General features: G+C 45.3%; 1 long non-coding RNA gene across 1 annotated transcript; it reads left to right on the forward strand.

Moving 5' to 3' along the window:
* The first annotated feature begins 741 nt into the window (after positions 1–741).
* On the forward strand, positions 742–3,215 carry LOC135453697 (uncharacterized). The gene is made up of 4 exons (XR_010441932.1): positions 742–893; positions 1,947–2,064; positions 2,483–2,552; positions 2,649–3,215. It is a non-coding gene; the product is annotated as an uncharacterized LOC135453697 (long non-coding RNA).
* Positions 3,216–14,484: the final 11,269 nt, after the last annotated feature.

Genomic DNA, 14,484 nt, shown 5'->3' on the forward strand with positions numbered 1-14,484 from the left:
TCCTCCCACCTCAGCAGCTCTCATCCCTCAGCTGTGGCACCATGGCCTGGGTGGTGATGGAGAGCAGCCTCCAGGGGCATGCCACAGCAAAATCAGCTAATCCCTACTCTTTGACAGGGTGGGCTGGGGTCACATTTCCTCAGAGCACTCTTGAGGATGCTCTTGAGCTGCTGGGCTATCAGGTGAGGGGCTTAGCAGTGCCCTGGCTTACCAGGAGGGCACCCTACTTAAGAGGAGAGGAACAGAGCTCAGGACACAGGTCATGCAAGGCACTCATCCTTGAGAAATGAGCTCTGCAGCAGCAGAGGAGAGGATTGCCCTCACAAAGTTGAGGACAGCACAGAGGAGAAGGGTAACAGAATGGACAAGGACACCAGAATGGACAAGGAGTATTGGTGGCAGCCGTGCAGACTCTTCTATGGTCTCACTGCTTTCTTGCCACAGGACAAAACAAGGTTTTGTCAGTCCTAAAATCACCCTCCTGCTGATCTCAGCTCACACAGCTCTGCAAAGGGCAGTAGGTGACCCCTTTTCTGATGACAACATGGTATCTCTCTGCACACCTGGGCTGGGATCCTACTGGCACACCCCTCTTTTTCCACAGCATGTCCAGCAGCAGCTGAGGCTTCCCACACACCTTTCCACTCTCTCCTGTCACCTGAAGCTGTCAGGTGAAAGAGGTACAAGATCATTCTGAGCCTACAGCACAGAGCTTTGAAGGTGTCCAGACACTACTATCTGTGTAATGTAGGGATAATTTTTTTCACAGTCCCAGTGATATACTAATTTAAAGATACCTGTGGCCTTGGCAAATGAGAAAAACAAACCACAAAAAAATGAAAATAAGATACTGAACAAACTTTGCTTGGGGCTCGACTGTGATCTGATTCAAGGTAAGGAGTGAAGGGTGTTTACAATTTTATTTATTTATTTATATCCATTAGTAATTCAACAAGGTCTTTACACATCACTGCTTTCTTATTAGTTACCTATGAATTGTAAAGGGTTCTGGGCAGAGCACACACACAAATTAATGCATCTGTGGATGAAAACCTATGAGGAATAGGGGGATGTTTCCATTGTGTGTTTGCTCTGCCAGCTCTCCTGAGGCAGTAAAATGCCATCATCTCTGCCTTGCACATGAGTAACCCAGTAAAGGACTATGTGCAGGTTAACTGGGGCCAGTATCAAGCCCAAATCTCATGGAAATCCCTGTTCCTGGGGCCAGGCTGTAGGTGGGAGACTTGGGATGCTCCCTGGGTCAAGCTGTTTCTTGCCTGAGAACGAGATGTGCTCAGAGTGAGCAACCTGCCTGCCCAAGGGTGCAGCCTCAGTGATGCGTGGGCAGCTCTCTGTGTGCGCCCCAAATCACTGCCAGCCCTTAAGGACAGCTCAGGCCAGCCCTGCAGGCAGCTGACTGCAGGCTGCCCTCTCACAAACCTTCAAATGGGGGAAAAATTTCTTTTTTTTTTGCATTCATGTAGTGACTTTAGCCAGGAAACTTTTAAAACTGATTTCCCTTGATTTGCCATCAGAGGTTTTGCTTCAGTCCATAACATTTTCAAAATTTGGGGAAGAAATAGAATCTGCAGTCTTCAGAGTGAAAGTTATTTAGAACAGTTATTTATATAAGCGTTGGACATTTCAATTTATTAAAAATCTATAGCATATTTACAATTTCTATGAATGTAATTTATAAAATATAATCCAAAAAACACCTTGCAGCGTGTTCCTGTAGCAATGTAACAGCTTTCCCTAAACAGCTGCTTGCATCTCTTTCCCTTGGTGCCAAGGGAAGAAAGGAGTTAAAAAAAATAATTTGGACATTCCTATAAAGATTGCTATTAACGAACTGAGTGCTGTTTAAAGAGACTGAAAAAGCATGTGGTCTTTGTTTGCCTCTTGACAATCTATTCAGTTTCTTTTCCTTGCCTTCTCGGCGCAAGGAAGGTGGGCTGTGTCCCTGTGCGCGCGCCGCGCCGCCGGGAGCAGGGAGCCGCGTCTCCAGACCGTGTAAATCCGAGCGCCAGCCGCGGCACCCGGGCTGGGAACGGCAGCGCAGCGGTGAGTTACTGTGCCCGGGGAATCAGACCTGCTGTTCTTCCTCAGATGGAAGAAAAGCCTGTGAAATAAAAACCACGCATCTCAGTCGATTTGAGAGATGCTGTGTAAGATTTATCTGTCTAGCAAAATAAAAAAAATTTTTAAAACCCCTCTGCAGAGGCTGGCAGCATCCCTTTCAATACAGCTGATGTTGAGGGGCCCAAAGACAATCCCTTGGACAGGCATAACTTGCAGTTTATTAATAGCAAGGGCACAGCAGAGGCTGCTGGGCTGTGAGTGTCTCAGGCACACTGTAAATTTCCAGTTGCTCAGTGTTCCTGCTGCTTGCCTGTGTATGGCATAAATACAGCCTAACGTGACTGAATTGCACAGAAAAATGTTATCAATTACTCTGCTTACCTGCATTCCTTTGGCACAGGTCCTGTGGGCTGAGCTGATGGAGAATATGTCGTTGGTGCTGGACAGGAGAGAAAGAGTTTTCTTTAAAAGTAAGAAAAAGATCCTCTTTTTGTGTAGAACAGTGGGTTGGTTGGGTTTTTTTCCTGCCTTGAGATTTCTTACCATTTCATTATTTTGTATTTCAGATAAAACCTTCTCACCTTAACGAGGAACATTTTTCCCCACTGGTTTTAATGGTATAATAAATTGAGGGAGAGCAAAGAAAAAGCTCCTGAAAATGAACCATAAAAAAAGTTGCTGGAGACTGAGGGCAGGTTTTGCAGAGGAAGAGGCAAGAGTAGCAAGCTAATTTACTTTGCCTTTCTGTTCAGGTTTCCTCTGTAAACAGCTTGGGTCTCTAAGACTCTTTGGAAGGGCATATTCCCAAGGGTGTTTCACCTTCCCTGTGGCTGCACAGGAGCAGTGGGGTGAAGAGGACTAGGGTGCTCCTCTGTGGGAAGGTCATGATGCTGCAAGAATGAGGAGTGAACCCAAAATGGTGATTTTGGCCCAGCCAGGTGTGGTGCCATGAGGGATTTGCTGCCAGAAACCTTTCTCCTCCAGGTTTGCCTTAACTCAGTGGCCACAGGGTGCACATTTCCCCTTTGTGCTGAGCACAGCAGGTTGGGGGCTGTCACAGCCCACACCCACGGGGTCAGCTGGACACATCACCTTGTCTCACGGGCTCTGTCAGGTCACACTGCTCTTGTGCAACCTTCCTCAGTGTCTCCATACCAAGGGTCTTATTTCCAAAAACTCAGAGGGGACAGAGGGAAGAGATTTAGGGCAGGTGTATGCAGAAGGAGGTGGGAGAGAGGAGAGGTGCCTGTGGACACGCAGGGGTCCTGGGAAAGAGGGAGGATGAGGAGGCATTTGGGAAGGGCAGTATGGGTGCAGAGGAGATGGTGGAAAAGAAAATATGGAAGAGTAAGACACGTGGTAAAAAAGAGAGGTATAGATAGCTATGACAGGGAGCCAGAAAAAGCATTGAAATGCAGGTTACTGCTCAGATTACATAAGCCACTCTTATGAAAGACAAAAAAGATTTAAAAGCAATCAAAAGAAGCCAAAAAATGCCCATCTACACAGTAGTGTACAAATTCTTGAAGACATATTAGATGTTGACACTGGGTCCCCAATGAGGCATTCCCATATTTGACTTTCCTTGGTAAACCCTACTGTGTCTACATACTATCTCTCTACTGAAACAAACTTCATATATCACCTGAATTTTAATTGTGATATGCAAATCCAAGAAATGACTGCATAGGATAGCACTGAGAGAGGTTTCTGCATGCCTTTGCTGCCTGTCTTTTGTGGTGGTTTCTGTCTCTCAGCCTCTTGCCAGGATAGACTTGTCCTCAAGGATGCAGCTTACATGTATTCCTGATAAGAATACTTGATTTCCACGTGGAAAGCTCTTTAAAACATTAAGTGTGTGAACAGTTTATTTTTCTAATTCTTAGGAGCTGGCAAATTTGCATTGAGAAAAATGCAAAAGTGAGCAGAAAACTCTTCTGTTGATATCCCCCAAGGAGGACCAACACATGATTCCTTAGGAAATAGGTAACCCTTTCCTTCAAGGAATAGCCAGGCTCTTCCATGCTGGCTCTGCCAGGGGCTCTCTTATAGCAGGCAGAATCCCTGCTCATACTATGTTCCTAGAAGAATTAATGGAAAAAATCCAATCTTTCCTCCAAAATAATTGTTTAGACCTAGGATAATGCCAAGGGGTCCACCTGGACCCCAGTTTGTGATCCAGTCTGTGTTGCAGAAAGGCAGACTCTCCCTGTGTAGGCAACCAGCTGCAGCTCTCCAGGGCTGCTGTGTCCCCTTCCAGTGGCTTTTTATGGAAAAAGCCCCTTGTCCCCTCCTCACCCACTCTCAGGGGCAGCTGTGACCCCATCCTGGCTGGGTTACTTAATGAGCTCTGGAGTGCTATTAAAAGAAGGATATGTATATCTATCTGTATCTATCTACCTGCCTATCTATTTATCTGTCTGTCTGAAGTAAACAGAGCTTGGAGAGTCTTATAAGAGACATAACTGTCTAATACTAATTTGCTTGCAATAGAGAAACTCTGATCCAGACAAAATGAAACCAGATGGTTCTATCCCATGAAGACATGCTGACGGAGTTGGGGTTGTTCAGTATGGAAAAGAGTAGGCTCCAGGGACACAACATTAGAGGCCTTTCAGTACTTAAAGGAGGCTTATAACAAAGCAGGAGAATGACTTTTTCAATGGTCAGATACTGACAGGACAAGGGGCAATTGTTTTAAATTGAAAGAGGAGAAACTTATATTAGATGTTAGGAGGAAATTCTTTACTGTGAGGGTGGTGAGACACTGGCACAGGTTGTCCAGAGAAGCTGTTGATGCTCCATCCCTGGAATTGTTCAAGACGGGGTTGGATGGAGCTCTGAGCAACCTGGTCAAGTGGAAGGTGTCCCTGCCCATGGCAGAGGGGTTGGAATGAGATGATCTTTAAGGCTCCTTCCAACCCAAACTATTCTATGATGTATCATTCTATGATCCTATGATATGCAGACAGCAACTTAGGAAAGCTCCAGAGCAGTTGACTTCTTCTCTCTTCTTCCCTGTAACAGATTGCTCAAAAATACCTGTCAATATCTTTTCCTTCTTCAGAGATCTTTCAGGAAACTCAACTGCAATTTTTGCTTGTTTAGCAGGAAGAAAAAAGGAGGTTTCTTCAGGCTCCACATCACAGACAAAACCTCTGTTGGTTCTCCTAGTTGTCTCTTTGTAGAAAAGAGCAAGATTACTCTGCTCAATATAATCCTGCATTCTCTGCATTTTGAAGGCTTCTTTAGAAGCCACATGTTCTTCTTCCAGCCTTTTCAAATTTTCCACTGTGAGAGCAGAACTGGGATATGATGACCAAATCCGAAGGGGAAATGTTTTTGGTTGGAACTCGTTACTGCAAGACCCTGACAGCGTGTGTCCATTAAACATATCTGCAATGCATTAAGGAGATGAGAATCTTTAGCAACAGGCAAAGTCAATTCATCATTCTTGCAACAAAGAAAGAAAGAAAAGAGAAATCCCATTAGTCATTTACTCCTGATGGGCATATTGATTGATGTAGTTAAAATGTTCACACTAAGATAACCTTATTAGATTGAAAATCACTTTCTTTTCAAGAGGATCTACTAGGCACCAATTCAACAAAGCACTTAAACAAATACCTGATATTGAGGGCATGCTCAGGTCCTTTTGGTGGGATTTTCTTAAATTGTTCCCACCTAACACTTCAGACCAAAACTTAAGATAGCTACAAAGGATGACATAATGCCTCTCTGTTTCAGATATGCCCAAATTGAGCAACCAAACATCTCATATCATAACACACTACTCTCTTCCCCACTAAGGCTGTACTAAAGATTGCATCAGTGATTTCATTATTAACCCAGTTTGCTTTGGCTGTAAAATGCTGTACAGCTGAAACTTACTGTGTGCAGGCTGGGATAGAGTGCACTTTATATTCATTACTAGTATTCAGACAAATTATTTTGGACAGTTTTTGCTACACACTGATGGAGAAAAAAAAAATGTACAGTGGAATCTATTGAATCTGTTTAATTGGATCTGCTGGTGGCCATCCAACCATGCCAATTAAATAAAGACAAACAAAAGCAGCTCTCAGAGGACCTGCAGTGAATAAACCCAGGGTAAATACCGCATGGTTTTTCTTATTGCATTATTCTGTATAGTTGTGTGCCTGAAACATAAACTAGCCATAAAAAGCAACTCACCCTCCTGTTTGCAATATCTGCTTAATTGTGTCTGCATCTTCCGTTCTCCCACTCAATCTGTTTAATGTCAAAAGATAAAGGAGGGAAAAATAATAAGGTTAGTTTGGCAGAACTAGTGCTTCACAGCCTCCTCTTTTCTGGCCTGCCCCTCCCAGTCAATTCCCATCAGGCATGATGCTCCTCTGCTCTGTCTGACTGCAGACTGAGATGGCTGTTTCCAGGCATTTCATCAGTGCAGAAGTCCCAAAATGTTCCATTGCCCTCGGCAGAGGGGTCTCTGCCAGCACTGTGGGAGCCCACAGACACTCAGGCACTGCAGGTGCCTTGGGATGGCTCAGTGGGCTGGGCTTCCCCAGTGGAATAATGCCTGAGAAGGCAGCAGGTAAGGGCTGAGCAGGACCAGCGCAGCAGTGCCCAAGGTGACAACGCTGCCCAGGCGAGGTCCCAGCCAGGGCTGTTTCTGAGGTGCTCTGGCAGTGATCCTCTGTTACCATTTCTTGCATTCTGAAGGCTGTAAATTGGGAAACATGGTGTTTAGCATGTTGGAATCCACAAGGCTAAACTGGTTTACTTGTGTGATACAAGTGCCTGACACAATGAGCTCGAGTGCTACAGAGAAGCACATGTATGGGGTATCAGCAATTTCACCTTTGTCAATCAAACTTGTACAATATCTCACTAAAAGAAATCACTGAGTTGGTTGGTCAGGCGAAAGCCATATTCCCTAACTCTGTGTTGAATTCTCATTAAGGATGATCTTTAATTCTCCTCTGATCCTTTTCTTGGGATAATTTTCTTTTCCGTTTTCTGGAACTTTCCTTCTGATCCAGGTAATGGTGAAAATCGATTGCAAACAACCCAGAAAGACCCTCAAAGGTTTCTCTTACTGCTCTTTGTTCTAGATTAGCTGGCAACTCCTGATTGTGAAGAACCCAGCTTTACACTGCATCTTTCATTGTTGAGACACAAAGCATTTTATTATCATGTAATCTGATTATGTTGCCTAATTTTAATCTCCTTAGGGAGCTAGTTTTGGAAAAGTCTGTAATTTCTGTCTTTCATGAACAATTCTGCCATTTCTCCAGTAACAGACTTTTAAGATCCCTTTGCTTCTTAATCATACTTTGAGACAACTCTGTGTATTAGGTCTGATGATCTTTGTACTGCTGTCACTCTACTTTCCCTGTGGAGTTTTTGTGGTCGCAGAGCTGTGGAGCAAGCAGGGCTGGAAGGTGTCTCTGGAGGCCACCAGGGCCCAGGACCCTCCTCACAGCACGTCTACTAGATAAGAATCCTTGAGTTTTTGCCTAGGCAAATTTTAAGTATTTCCAAAAGCTAAGATTCTAAAACCTTTCCAACTCCAACATTAACCACCTTTATGCTGAAAATAATTTTGCTAATATTTAATTGGAATTTCCCATACTCCAGTATGTGTCTGTTGTCCCTTATCCCACCAAAGTGCAGCTCTGAGAAGTCTGTTTTGTCCTCACTCTCTCATTTAGCAGCTTCAGGCAGCAATGAGAGGCACTTGAGTGTTTTCTCCTCCTAGCTGAACAGACCCATTTCTCTCACCCTCCTCTTGTGCACATGAGCTCCAGACTCTACACATCTTGGTGACATTTTGCTCCAGTACGTTGTCTCTCACTCTGGGGAGCCCCAGACAAGATGCAGCATTCCAGATGTGCCTCCCCACTGCCAAGCAGAGGGTAATAATTGTGTTTCTCCACCTTGTGCTTGGAAGTCACATTTAATCCGGCTGTTTTGGCTGTGCCTTCCCTCGGCTCAGGACCACCTGTGTCCCTGCTGCAATGCCCTGTGATTGCCATTGGCCTGGGATTGCAGTGCATGGATCTGGGCAAGCTCAGAGTCTGCTCTGGGCCAAGCTGGTGGCACTTTCACAATGTCTGAGTGGCAAGGTCTGTCCTGGCCTCGTGTCTGTGCACAGTGTTTCTTTCACCCATGTGTGTCCCTGCACACCACCTTCGCTTCCCACTGACTGCTCTCCTTGAACTCTTCCTCTTTGAGAATGTTTTAAAGGATGATTTATAATGTGTTATTCGTTAGGCTTTTAAAATATTTTCTCTTGCAACCTTGAAAGTGGGGAATTGAAATAAATAAAAGCACAACTGAGCTGAGCCTTTCTGAAACCCAGTGGCAGAGCACAAGCCATGAACCTGAGGGTTTAGCTCCCTGCCTGGCCCCATGCAGCAGCAGCAGCAGCAGTGCCCAAGGGCAGGATCACATCCTTCATATACAGCTTGTTTATGTTGCCTTGCCACCCTTCCTATCCTGACTTTCTCCAAAACAAAAGAGAAAAATCACCTCATACAAGAAGTGTGGAGAACTCCACTTCCAGTGGTGGAAAAATGTTTTGAATGGATTATCCCATTCTCTCTGCATCACTCCACGCAAAAACATATCCCTGACCCCATGGGATTCATAGATCAGGAGGGTAAAGCCCTCAGGACAGACAATTTCTGTCTCTGTTCTTGTACTGTACCTGCCAGACTGAGGTTTCACGCCCATCAGGACAGTCCCACTGAATAATCTGAATTTCAGCAGCTTTTAGAGTACCCTCTCTTGGCACTTGGCACATCAAAGCTGCACAACTCCCAGATCAGCAGCTTCCACACAGTTTGAAGGAATGCAGCACTCGAGTGTTCATGTTGAACTTTTCAAAGAAACTGAAGAGGATCAAATGAAGTATTTTATTGAATTCTAAATATGGAGTATGTTTTTTTTTTTGTTTGCATGCTTCTTTTCATCAGAAGAAATGTTAGAAACAAAAAGCCCATAGCAAATTAGAGGGATGGAACGCCACATTTCGAAAGTGCCAAAATTAAATATTCCTGCTTTGGAAGTTTGCCTCACCCTCTCCATCATGAGCCATTCTGGGATTTTGATATCAAACTGTCGCATTTTTCATTTGACCTGATGCATATTTTGCTACAAAGTCCAATTTTTTTGCAAAATGCAAATAGAACATTTTACTAATCTGGCCAGATAGGATTGGCATACAAAGAAGAGTGCTCTTGGTTTTGTAAGCTCATAGTTCATGGGGACTGGCATTAAATAGAAGAATCAGTTACATCAAAAAGGCAGGCTTAAAAATCTCATTGATGATAAGCTGCCCACTGCAATGTCACAGGAAATTGTCACTAAGTATTCACAAATACATCTGCAGCACTGCAACACATCTTCTCCAAAGCCTTATCTGTCCCTGACATCAGAGTTTGTCATAAAAAGCAAGAGAATTCAAAGCAACATTTACTGGCTATTTCCTCTGTGAAGCTTCACTTTCTCTATAGCTCTTCTGTTCTCATAATAATATACTGAAATCTAGGCAGAATATTTGAATCTTAGAGAAACAAAACACAGCTGAAGTAGCTGGAAGGCGAAGGGCTCGGAGGCAATTTCCTCTGATTCATCAGCAGACAAAGGCAGAGCGATGGCTGTGTTTGCGCTAATAACAGTGGAATTGCCTCCCTGGCGCCGCTGCCCCGGTATTTCTTTAGCTCTTGTTGTCATGCTCATCTCACAGCCCCCCACTCCTGCGCTCTCAGACACAGCCCGGCTGGATATGCCCAGGGGAGGCCAGAGCAGCACTCCTGCCATCTCCATCCTGTGGCACCTCCCTGAGCAAGGTGAGGCGGCAAGCTGAGCTGCCCAGCCCCCCCTGGGTATTCCCACCACAACCACCAGCCTCTCCACCAAAGCCTTGTTTTCCTTACTCTGAGCTCTCCCATCATCCCCCATTAAGAATCAAGCTGACTTGACCCTTTCTGTGACCACACCCCTTGGGCTGGGGTCTCCCTCTGGGGGCAAGGATGGCCAGGAAAATATTGTCAAGCTCTTTCACTGACAGCACCTGGTGAGATCCCAGTATCCCAGGCAGCTCTGCAGGGTCCTGCAAAAGAGACAACGCCTTCCCTGTTGGATCATCTCGGGGAAACTGGTTTTATTTGCACATCTGTAACTCCCCAGGCAGAGGCAGAAGACAGAGAGTGCAATGCCACCAAATGAGAATTAAACTCTGTGTCATACTGCAAAATGTCAACTAAATTAATTCCTACTGTAAGACCCCTGCACATATCCCAGAAGGTAGAGGAGTGCTGTGTACACAAGACTAGAGAGATCCATACGCAGACATTGCAGTGGAATTTCTGCACCCCAGCAGGTCTGGAGAGAATACTGTGTAAATCAGAGCTTAGTCAGCCTCTGCTTTCCATTGCAATCTTCAAGATATTTGTGCTGGTAGAGGGAATCTTTCCCTCTAAGCAATTCCTGCTGGATCCTAAGGGATTTGTAATCCCCTAGTTTACAGCTCACTGCAATGAAAGGCACCTGACAGTGCCTTGACCTTGTTTAGATGTGGCATTCTGGCAGGGCTTCCCAATGCAGCTGATGTCAGGAGCTGTCAGACCCACAGCCCAGCAGGGACTGGCGTCTCCCCTAAAGCATCACTGCCGTGTCCCCATTTTGCTGGGGCAGAGGCACCGGCTGGCACCACAGGTGCTGTGGTGCTCAGAGCTACAGCCCAACACACCCACCAAGGGCAGGTTGGGGTGGTGGACTCTACCTTTCCTGAAGTGCCAGAGAGGCAGATATGTTTGTGTATGCATACATATGGGTGTGCAAATATTTACACACTCAAGGAGAGTGGTGTGCACATTATACACACAGTACTGTTGTTACTATTGCACACATTATGTACACTCAAATACATAACATAAAACAGTAGAATATAAATCTCTCTAAAAAAACTCAGCACATTTATGTACTTTAAATGCCAAACAAGCCTATTGAAAGCAAGAAGGTTGTTTAATCTATTTCTGCCATTGCAGCTGTGTCCAGAGTAGGTCTCCAAATTCTGAGTTATAACCACAACTCTTGTAGAGAAAACAATCTCCTAAAATAACTCTGTTTCTGTACTTTGCGCTTTGAAAGATGTTTGGAAAGCAATTGGTCACTGTAAATCACACAGAAGGTTCTAGAGTGGTCTCCTGTTGTGCAGCTCTTGTGCCTGTTGCATCCTGCCAGTCCTGTAAGCACTGGCAGAGCCAGCAATACTCATCTCAGCAGTGTCTTTCCATTTGGTGGAGTGCATCCAAAAGCCTGGGTCTCACCACAGAAGTCACATTGGCTCCAGCTGAGTGGATGATTGTCTCTCTGTAACATGCAGTGGCCATTAGTAGGCTTATAGAAATGTATGGCAAATATGTGATGATCTGGGCCACAGAGAAGTCACTCAGCCTCAAGGTTTCAAAGATCATGCTAGTTCTGCAGGTGCAGGGATGAGAACCATCTGCCTCTGCTTGCAACTAGTAACAACCACAGTTAGGGATGGAACCCATTTATTCTGGTAAATCAGAAAAAATTACATATGTAACATGTAAGCATCAACAGCTTAAGAGGGCTATGCAGAATCAGTCTACCAACCCCTGCTTCTGGAATTTAAAACCTGGCTTTGGCAGGTGCCATTGCCTGGGATGCAGAGCAGTCAGGACACACAGCTGAGGAGTAAGAGTCCATGAATGCTCTTCAGAAAGCCTGGCACTTCAGGAGCACAGCAATCACACTGCACAGCAAAGCAAAGCAGCTCCAGCCATAAATCATGGTTGTTAGTGTGTGTACTGGGACTTGTGGTGTGAGACACAAGGAGTGGTCTGAAGTTGGACTGTCTGAGAGCACAGAAATCTCCGATTAACTGCCAGTGGTTCTGTCTCTTTCATGCTCTGGAAGAGTAAAGGACTCGTCTGACAGCAGCACCAGGGATTTATTGGGTTTGGCTCTGGGTAACACAGAGCTGAAGTTATTGCTGGCTGTGGTTTTGATTTCTAACACTGCAGCAAACTGCAGGTAGAAACATTTTTCCTCATATTGGCTCAAAGGACCTGATCCCCGCAGAGGACTTTTGGCAGAACAGTCCCTCCTGCTTCATGTCCTGCAGCACAAAAGGGGAACCCCAGCTCCACTGCCTTTTTTCCTGCCCTCTGCAGCAGGCAAATACTTCAGTGGAGATGAGAAGGAGCATTTGTTAGAGGTGGCAAATAATTCATAAGTAATCCAGGCCCCTAAAGGTAGAACTAAAAGTCATAGTTACAATGCACCCAGTCAAACAACAGTGGTGTAATTTGCAGTGATACCAAGTAACTACAACTGCTGTAGGTTTAGAGCAGAAAAAAATGAGAGTCATACAGAGCCAGTTGTATTGAGAGAGAACTGAGAAGCTCTCTGGTGTCTTCTCCTTAACCTGATGGAATAAACTATCCTTACGCTATTCAACAGAGCCTCTTATTTATGCTGCACATCCAGATACCTTAATGTTATATTAAGTCAAATGTAAAAATACATGTACTCAAAGGACTGTCTTGTATTAAAACTACAAGTTCTGAAGTAGAAATTTATGGTGAAGAAAACAAAGAGATAAAGGAATGTAAATATTGTTTCTGAAGAGAACTTGGAGAATGAGAAAGACGCCAAGGGACAATGCTGTCAGCACTGACCCTGCTGAGGCACAGTCCTACGAGATGAGGTAAAAATCTCTTGCCTGTGCCCTGTTCATAGGCACCTTGGCAAGAAGCTATCTGCCAGGATATGTTGTCTCCACATGCCGTTTCTAGGGTCTGAGGCAGTATCTGCAGCCAGAGAGGAATGAGAAGAGGGTGCACTGACTCCAGTTCTCACAAGGATTGGCTCAATGTATATTTGAGAATGTTTTTCTTAATTTTCCCTTTCTATTTTTAATTTTTACTAAGGTATGCTATAGTGTGGTCTGGCTAATTGTTTCTCCTACTTCTCAGGCAAGTCTGATCTCAGGGATGCTTGGGAGTCTGAGGGAGGAGGTTGACTCTGTATCCCTCCACATCCCATTACCCACTCTTCTGTCTCTATCCCTGCCTGCTGCAGGGAAGTAATGGCCCTTGGGACATTCTGCATCTTTCTCCTCCTCCTTCCTTCCTTCCTGACTCCTGTTACAGGATGGTTTTTTTTTTTCCATCAGGGGTTTTCATCTCCCACATGAAAGGGAAACCAGGAAAGAAGAACAGCAAATTTGGGTTCAACAATGATACATGGGGGATAAATGGTAAAACAGCATCTGACAGCCACAAAACAAGTTTTGTCCCCATCAAACTCTGCACAGGTGTCACAGAACAGGCATACCTCTCTGGGCAGGAATATCCAGGAGACTCGTTGCCACAAGGACCAGGCAGAGATCTGATTGCAGGCAGGTGCCTGGGGCACCCTTTTTGTCCTCAGTGTCCCTGGGTGTTGTTGGGACTCTTCTTCTCACTGTTTTGCTGGGCTGTTGGACCCCACCCCTGCACGTTCCGTTGGGGATTCATTGGGGTTCTGTCAGGGTTCTGTTGGGATTCTATGGGGATTCTGTTGCCATAGTTCTCACATTGCCACGCCACATTTCTCAGTCAAGGATGTGAGGAGAGCCTGGGTGTCTCATCATCTAAGTCATGGTGGACAGGTTCCACCCAAGTGTTCCTTGCTGTTCTTTTTCACTGTGTGCTGCACCATGAGCCTTCTCTAGCATGAGCTGCCACCATGGGCCACAGCACACCAACATCAACATCCTCATCCCACCCATCTGCCAGTGCTGGGGCATGGAGTGTGTCAGTAACCCCTGCTGTCCTCAGAAGGGCTCTCCAGCTCATTGAGTTTCAGTCTTTTTTGTATGTGCCTTGCTTTTCTACCATCCAGAGGTGAAATAATGTTGCTGCTTCTTCTGGCAGCTGAGTGTCTGAGCTGAAAGGTCTTGGGGAAGTTGCAAAGGCTAATGACTTGGGCAAAAACTGCTTCTATAATTCTCTCAGAGATTTCCTGAAAGGAAAGGAAAGCCAGGTTTGAAGGGAATGTTTGCTTGAGTCCAGCTGTGAGATGTACTGGTGCTGTCAGGAAGCTGTGGCTCCATCTCTGCTTCCCCCAGCTGTGCTTTACCCTCTGCAGTCAGTTCCTTTAAGTCCCTCCATCAGACCCTGTGGGGTATTTTCCACTCTGGTGACTATGTTCATTGTGGACCCAGGGGTTGGTCTCACAAGACTCAGAGAGAGGAATTTTCCTTGAGCTCAGCAGTGTTTCAGTGTTTTAAAAAATGTTTTAAGGGAACAAATGAAAATGGGTGAAACCAAAAACCACATGACCAGGTCAGTGGTCCCGCAGCTGGGCTGCCTGCTGAGCCCTCTGCTTTCTGTGTCC

This window comes from Zonotrichia leucophrys, chromosome 1 (assembly GCF_028769735.1).
Source record: "Zonotrichia leucophrys gambelii isolate GWCS_2022_RI chromosome 1, RI_Zleu_2.0, whole genome shotgun sequence".
Lineage (NCBI taxonomy): Eukaryota > Metazoa > Chordata > Aves > Passeriformes > Passerellidae > Zonotrichia > Zonotrichia leucophrys.